The 7099-nt window shown below is 43.7% G+C and overlaps 1 non-coding gene across 1 annotated transcript; it reads left to right on the top strand.

Annotated features, from left to right (window-relative positions):
- The first annotated feature begins 267 nt into the window (after positions 1–267).
- On the top strand, positions 268–405 carry LOC119943048. The gene has a single exon (XR_005455533.1). It is a non-coding gene; the product is annotated as a small nucleolar RNA SNORA7 (small nucleolar RNA).
- Positions 406–7099: the final 6694 nt, after the last annotated feature.

Raw genomic sequence — 7099 nt, 5'->3', positions numbered from 1 at the left:
AGTTAACTGACTTGACCAAGGTCACACAGCAGACAGGTAGCAGAGCCAGGATTAGAACCCAGATCCCTCTAACTCCCAGACCCGTGCTTTAAATTTGAGGTTTCAGCAGGACATCCAAATAGAGATATCCTGAAGGCAGGAGGAAAGACAAGACTGCAGAGAAAGGGAGAAATCAGGGCTGGAGTTATAGATTTGGGAATCATCCACATAGAGGTGGTGGTTAAAGCCATGGAAGAGAGTGAGTTTTCCAAAGGAGTAGGTGTAAATGTCCCCTCAGGGTTGCACCTGGAGAGTTTCCAGTACTCTACCAGTCTCAGCTCTAGGAGGGAGAGTCAAGCAGAGACCTACCTATTCCATTCCTGGCGTGGACAGTGGCTAGCGAGTGAAAGGCAATCTGCTACAAGTCAAAACTCACCCATGCTGGGCAGCAGCAGCTTGGGAGAGAGTCTAGGGTGGGGACTCGAGTTTACTGCGTGGAAGATGGCAATGGTAAACGGCTTAAGTATTTTTACCAAGAAAATTATATGAATACACTACCAGAATGATGGTAGATGGAGAGCGGGACATTCTGAAAGAGATGTGTCCGTGGTGTCCCAGTGGTTCGGAAATGACTCGCCGGCATAAGACAAGGCAAGGTGTAAATGGAGAATAGAAAGGGACCCAAAACTGAACCTTGAGTGATACCCACAGATAGAAGGTGGGAGACAGAGAGTCTCCATAAAAAAGACTGGGAATAAGCAGCCAGAGAGGTAGGAGCAGAACCAAGAGAGGACATAGTCAGTGAAGCCAGGTTGGATAATGTTTCCAGGGGAAGGGGGTGATTGACAGTGTCAAAGGCAGCTGAGAGGTCAAGGAGGATTAGGGTGGAGTAGAGGCCGTTGGATTTGGTAAGAAGGAGGTCATTGGTAACCTTTGAGAAGGGAGTTTTGGTGGAGTGAAGGGGGCTTAAGCCAGAGTGGAGAGGGTAAAGGAGAGAATTGGAGGAGAGGAAGTGGAGGCAGAGGATGTAGACAATTCACTCAAGACGTATGGAGAGGAATGGTAGGAGAGAGATTGGTTGTTAACTGGAAGGATCAAGGGAGTTTTTTTTAGGATGGCAAAACGTGAGCATGTTTGAAAACAGTGGGGAAGAAGCCATTGGAGAGTAAACAGTTGAAGATTGCAGTTAGGAAGGGAGCCTGGCTTCTATCCTGGCCCCAGGCCCCACCACTCGTCTACTGGATGAGCCTGAACAAGTAACTGCCTCAGTTTCCTCACCTGTAAAATGGAGGTGAAATATTTGTTCTCTTCCCCTCGTAGATTGTGAGTCCTGGTGGGACAGTGACCACAAACAACTTGATTACCTAATGTCCTCAGGGCTTGAAACAGAATAAGCGCTTAATAAATGCCATTATTATCATCATTATTATTATTATCATTATTATTATTATTATTAGAGAAGCAGCATGGCTCAGTGGAAAGAGACCTGGCTTGGGAGTCAGGGGTTATGGGTTCTAATCCCGGCTCCACCACTTATCGGCTGTGTGACTCAGGGCAAATCACTTCTCTGTGCCTCAGTTACCTCATCTGTAAAATGGGGATTAAGATTGTGAGCACCAGATGGGACAACCTGATCACCTTGTATCCCCCAGTGCTTAGAACAGTGCTTTGCACATAATAAGCTCATAACAAATGCCATCATCATCATCATCATTATTATTATTACTGGGAATGGTGGTATTCTAGGATCTTTCTTCCCAAGAATCACACAAAGTGCTTTAAAGAGAGTTTGTTGCTCATTTTCTCACTTCCCCTGAATTCCTATGATATTTTGCCACCTAAAAGTGAATAATAATGATAATTATAATAATTGTGGTGTTTGTTAAATGTTTACCACATGCCAAGCAATGTACTAAGCACTGGGGTAGATGCACCATAATCAGGTAGGACACATTGCCTGATCCACATGGGGCTCACAGTCTAAGTAACAGGGAGAACAAGTATGTGATCACCAATTTGGAGATGAAGAAACTGAAGCATGGAAAAATAAAGTAACCTGCCCAAGGTCACACCACAAGCAAGTGGCAGTATTGGAATTAGAACCAAGGTCCTCTGAACCCAGGTATTGTTCAAGAAATGCAGAGGGAAGTGATTCTGCAGAATTGTCCTCTCTTTCAGGATCAAACCAAAACTACAAAATTCCCAGCAGTCCGACTCCCCCAGACAGAGGATTGATTGGTAGTAACTGAGTTTTATAAGTGTTAGAGATTATCAGATTGTCTTGCATCTACCCCAGAGCTTAGTACAGAGCTTGGCACATAGTAAGTGCTTTAATAAATACTGCAACAAACTAAATAATGAGGTAGGAGAATGTTCACAGTGAATGATATGTAGTTATTCAAGTCATCAAGCTCACTGTTGGCGGGAAATGTGCTTGCCGACTGTGTTGTATTGTACTCTCCCAAGCACTAAATACAATGCTCTGCACATAGTAAGCGCTTAATAAATACAACTGATCAATTATTCCACAAAGGAAAATGGAACTGAAAATGCAGCTATCTCAAAGAAAATGGGGTATCATAGCAACAGAGAACTTTTAGCCAGTTCTCCTACAACATGAGGGCTACAATCTTAATTCATTATTTATGCTATTTGTTAAGCACTTCCTATGTGTCAAGCACTGTGCCTAGCATTGGGGTAGAAATAAGGTAATCAGGTCAGACACAGACCCTGTCCCACATGAAGCTCACAGTCCAAGCAGGACAATAATCCCTCAGAACCCCTCATTTACAAAACCTTAGAATGTAACTTGCACTGTGTCTGATGCCAGGCACCTCTGTGTTCAGCTAGGTTCACCCTAGCAGAAGAAGACTCCCAAATTCTGCTCTCACATTCTGGCCCAAATCCCTGGTAAAAATACGAGTTCTGGCAGAACTGTGAACAGTGCCTGTGTCCACACTCAACATCTTGTATCTACTCCAGAGCTTAACACATAGTAACCATTTCGGAATGTCAATATCATTGCCACAGTGGGTAACTAAATTCAGATAATGCCAAATTTCATGTTAGCCACATGTCCTTATCTCCCATCAAACCTGTCATCCCAGTGGTGTGACACACTTCTACCCATCCTCAGGGAAATCGCTTAATCGCAAGCCGGGAGACAAAGGGTGTGAAGGAACAGAAAGAGTCCCAGTTAATCTGCACACATTGATCAATATGATCAAGAGATGACAGAAACAGGAATACTTCTTCCCAAAGGAGAGCTTGGACCATTGACACCCCCCGCCCCCCTCCAAAGGACTCTTATGCCTCACATGTTTTCAATTCACAACACCACTAGTCCTCTTCTACAATAACTCAACTTAAAGGACATTGATTTGTTCTTTCTGCCTTATTACCCAATATTTAGCCTTAATTCTCTTCTCCCAGACCCCTGGGGTATTAGCTAGTTCCACTCATTCACTAATCGGTGATGCGTTCCATTAAAATAAGCTATTGGCCATGTCGTTTATTTACAGTTAGCGACCTTTTATTCTTCTTCAACTTGAACATAAGGCTTGGCTTCCAGCCACAGCAAGAGCCAAAAATTATACACATTACCAGGTAGGGATTCATTGCTTTGTCTTATTCTGAATGACTTGTCAAGCTCGGAAGATTCAAAGCCGTGTGTAGGGGTAGAAAGCCTACAGATTGTTGCAAAACCAGATAGGCCATATTTAAGATTCTTTTTTTTTACTCTTTATTATTCTTCCAAGGTTCAATTATTTACCATTGTAACTGCAGGTAGGGTGTAATTTATATATCACTGTCTGCAAGAAACAGGTGGAGAAAAATTCAGGAGTTTGGAAATCCCGGGAACTTACCTGCAACCTAATGTGTGGTTAGGGTTTGAAAAAAGGTCAAAGCAGAACGGAAGACCATTGACAATTCCCCTGTTTTGGGACAACACAAAGATCAGGACAGAACTCTAAATGATCAAAAACCCAAGACGAACAGTGACTTTTTGTCACTGGTGTGAGGCTTTAATTGGGCCATCTGGCTGGTATTTCGTTGGGATTCTTCACTCCCACATTACAAGCATGAGTTGTGTTCGTAGCCATCTGGTGCTTTTTCTCCGACTGAAGAGTCCTTGGATTCCAGATCTGTCATCAGTATGCATCTTCAGTCCTTGAATGATCGATGGCATCATTAGAGTGGATGCTTCTTGTGAGTATAGCCATAGTTTGTTCTCTGTCCTCTCCACACTCACTACACAGTGCACGCTTGTTTGTAGGCTCTTGAAGAATTGACTCAGAGTTGAGGCAGATGTCCAAAAGAGCTCTAGAGAGGTCATCTAACCTATCTCCTGTCCTGGAAAATATTTCAAATAATGATAATAGTAAGAAGAACAATAATAGTATTTGTTAAGCACTTACAATGTGCCAAGCACTGTATTAGGCACTGGGGTAGATACAAAATAATCAGATCCCTCATGGGGCTCACAGTCTCAGTAGGAAAGAGAACAGTTATTGAAACCCCATTTTGCAGATGAGGGAACTGAGACCCAGGGATCTTAAGTGTCTTGACCATCTGTTCCAGAAATCCTGGTGGGGGAAATGTATCTTTAAGATACATTTTCAGATAAGATACATTAAGATAAGATAAATCTTTAAGATTTCCAGAGAATTCTACAGAGGCAGTGAGGGCTAGTGGAAGGATTCAGTCATTCAATTGTATTTATTGAGCACTTACTGTGTGCAGAGCACTGTACTCAAGCATTTGGAGGTCAGGAGACAAAGATTTTTACCCCAGCTCCCCCATTGACCTGCTCGTGTGATCTTGGGCAAGTCACAACCTTTCTGGGCCTGTGTTTCCCAGCGTGGCTCAGTGGAAAAGAGCCTGGGCTTGGGAGTCAGAGGTCATGAGTTCTAATCCCGGCTCTGTCACTTGTCTGCTTTGTGACTTTGGGCAAGTCACTTAACTTCTCAGTGCCTCAGTTACCTTATTTGGAAAATGGGGATTAAGACTGTGAGCCCCAGGTGGGACAATCTGATTACCTTGTATCCCCCCAGTGCTTAGAACAGTGCTTGGCACATAGTAAGCGCTTAACAAATGCCATCATTATTCTATGTAAAATGTGAATAATGCACCCAGTTCTCATCTAATGCAGTTCTTGTGAAAACTTGTGATAAGAAAAACTGACCCCTGTAGAATTCACCCATTTCGAACAAGACCTAAGGGAAAGAGCATGGTTTCAGGAGTCAGAGGACCTGGGTTCTAACCCTAGTTCTGCTAATTACCTGTTATATGGCTTTGGGCAGTCATTTAAATTATCTGTGCCTCAGTTTCCTCATCTGTAAAATGAGTTTGAAATAAATGTTCTCCTTCCTGTGGAGACTGTGAGCCCCATGTGGGACAGGGACCATGTCTAATCTGATTGACTCGTGTCTGCCTCAGGGCATAGAACAGTGCTTGACATATAGCAAGTACTTAACAAATGCCATAATAATCATAATTATCATTATTATTGTAAACCTCACTCATGTGCACAAACAACCATTTCAGTAATGGAACTCACAGAGCTCGAACAAGCTTACGTTGTCCAGAGAATATTTTATAATTCCCTAATCTTGTTCTAGCCAAAACGTGTATTTATAACACTCATTCTGAAGAAATAGCTACCTCTGCCAACATCGCCAAAAACAAGACTGCGTGACATACAAGTGCTTTGGAAAATCCATCAATCGATCAGTGGTGTTTATTGAATGCTGTTTGCAGAACATTTTACTAAGCGCTTGAGAAAGTACAATATAATAGAGTTGGTAGAACCAAGCCCTGCCCTCAAGGAATTTACAGTTTCATGTTTAAAGGCTATGCAAATTCAAGTTATTATTATTCCTTGATAGCCCATTCTGGTGTTTCAATGCCAGGCTTTAGTTAGAGCTTGGAGCTGCAGGCTGGGAAAATGGTTTCTCTCAGCCCACTTGTAATACCTCATACCAAATCTAAACTCCCCCTGTCTTAATTTAGGTTCCTGTGGTCTTATGCTGATTTCAGGAAAAAGGTAAAATAAAGGTGCAGAGGGGGCTAGCCATTCCCACGGCACACAAAGAACACATTGGCTGCAGTACACAATCCTGCGGCACACAAAGCACACCGGTTGCCCAGTCAGATGATGTGGGGAGAAGTGAGGGATATGGATGATTGATGTTGGGAGCCATGGCAGGATTTGGGGTGGCAGCCACGATGGGAGCAGAGGAAGATGCGTTTTGAGAGAATCAACCCACGAAGACTAGATTCTCCCCCAGTGACTCCAACTGACTCTCTCCTCTGTCCACCTGCTGGTCTTCTTCCAAGCTCCTACCCCCAGCTCCCTCTCCTTGGCTGTTATTTGGTGATTCATGCCCGAGCAGGAGTTTCTGATAGCCAACCAACAGCCCCCTCTTGATTTAATACAATAGATCCAGGAGTCCTGGCACACCATGAGTGTTGACTGGTATGGCTGGGAAGGAGACCAAGCCTCCTTTTGAAGCTGATCACAGGACCAGCTGCTCTCCGCTGGTCCGAGGAGGCCAGCAACAGGATTGGTAATGGCTCTTCTCCTTGTAGGTGAGTTTGGACCTTTGACGTGACCTCCTTTCGCCCCAGCTGGCAGCAGGTGCCTCCACGAATGTTTCACTGGAGGCTGGAACCGACAGATCATCACGAACGTGAAAGGCGAATGGGTCTGGCTGCTTCTCTTTTCTTCGTTCCCCTTTGTGAATGGGATTAAGGTAATCCTGATGGGCTTTCTTCTGTCAGAGACAAGGTAAGTGAAATGCCCCGGTGTGTGATCAGCACAAACAAAGCAGCTGAAAATACACACTATTTTCATTTAAATCAGTATTGATCTCCCTAACAGGAAGCAGAGAAGCAAAATAAATTATATCAGAGTTCATCAGGATGGAGCCAATCTCAAAGACTAACCTTGTGCTCCTGAACCTGATTTTGCTGATCTAGACTAGCTGCTGGGATGAAATACCCAGAGTGTGCTTTGGTAAAAAGAAAACAAACAAATAATGATCCTGGCAAAGTTAGTCTTGCAGATAAGAGCAAAAACGACCAGCCAATGACCATTTATTGATCTTTCTGCTCTACC

The sequence above is a fragment of the Tachyglossus aculeatus genome, chromosome 21 (assembly GCF_015852505.1).
Source record: "Tachyglossus aculeatus isolate mTacAcu1 chromosome 21, mTacAcu1.pri, whole genome shotgun sequence".
Lineage (NCBI taxonomy): Eukaryota > Metazoa > Chordata > Mammalia > Monotremata > Tachyglossidae > Tachyglossus > Tachyglossus aculeatus.
The sequence above is the reverse complement of the archived record's forward strand: the minus strand, read 5'-3'. Positions and strand labels throughout refer to the sequence as shown.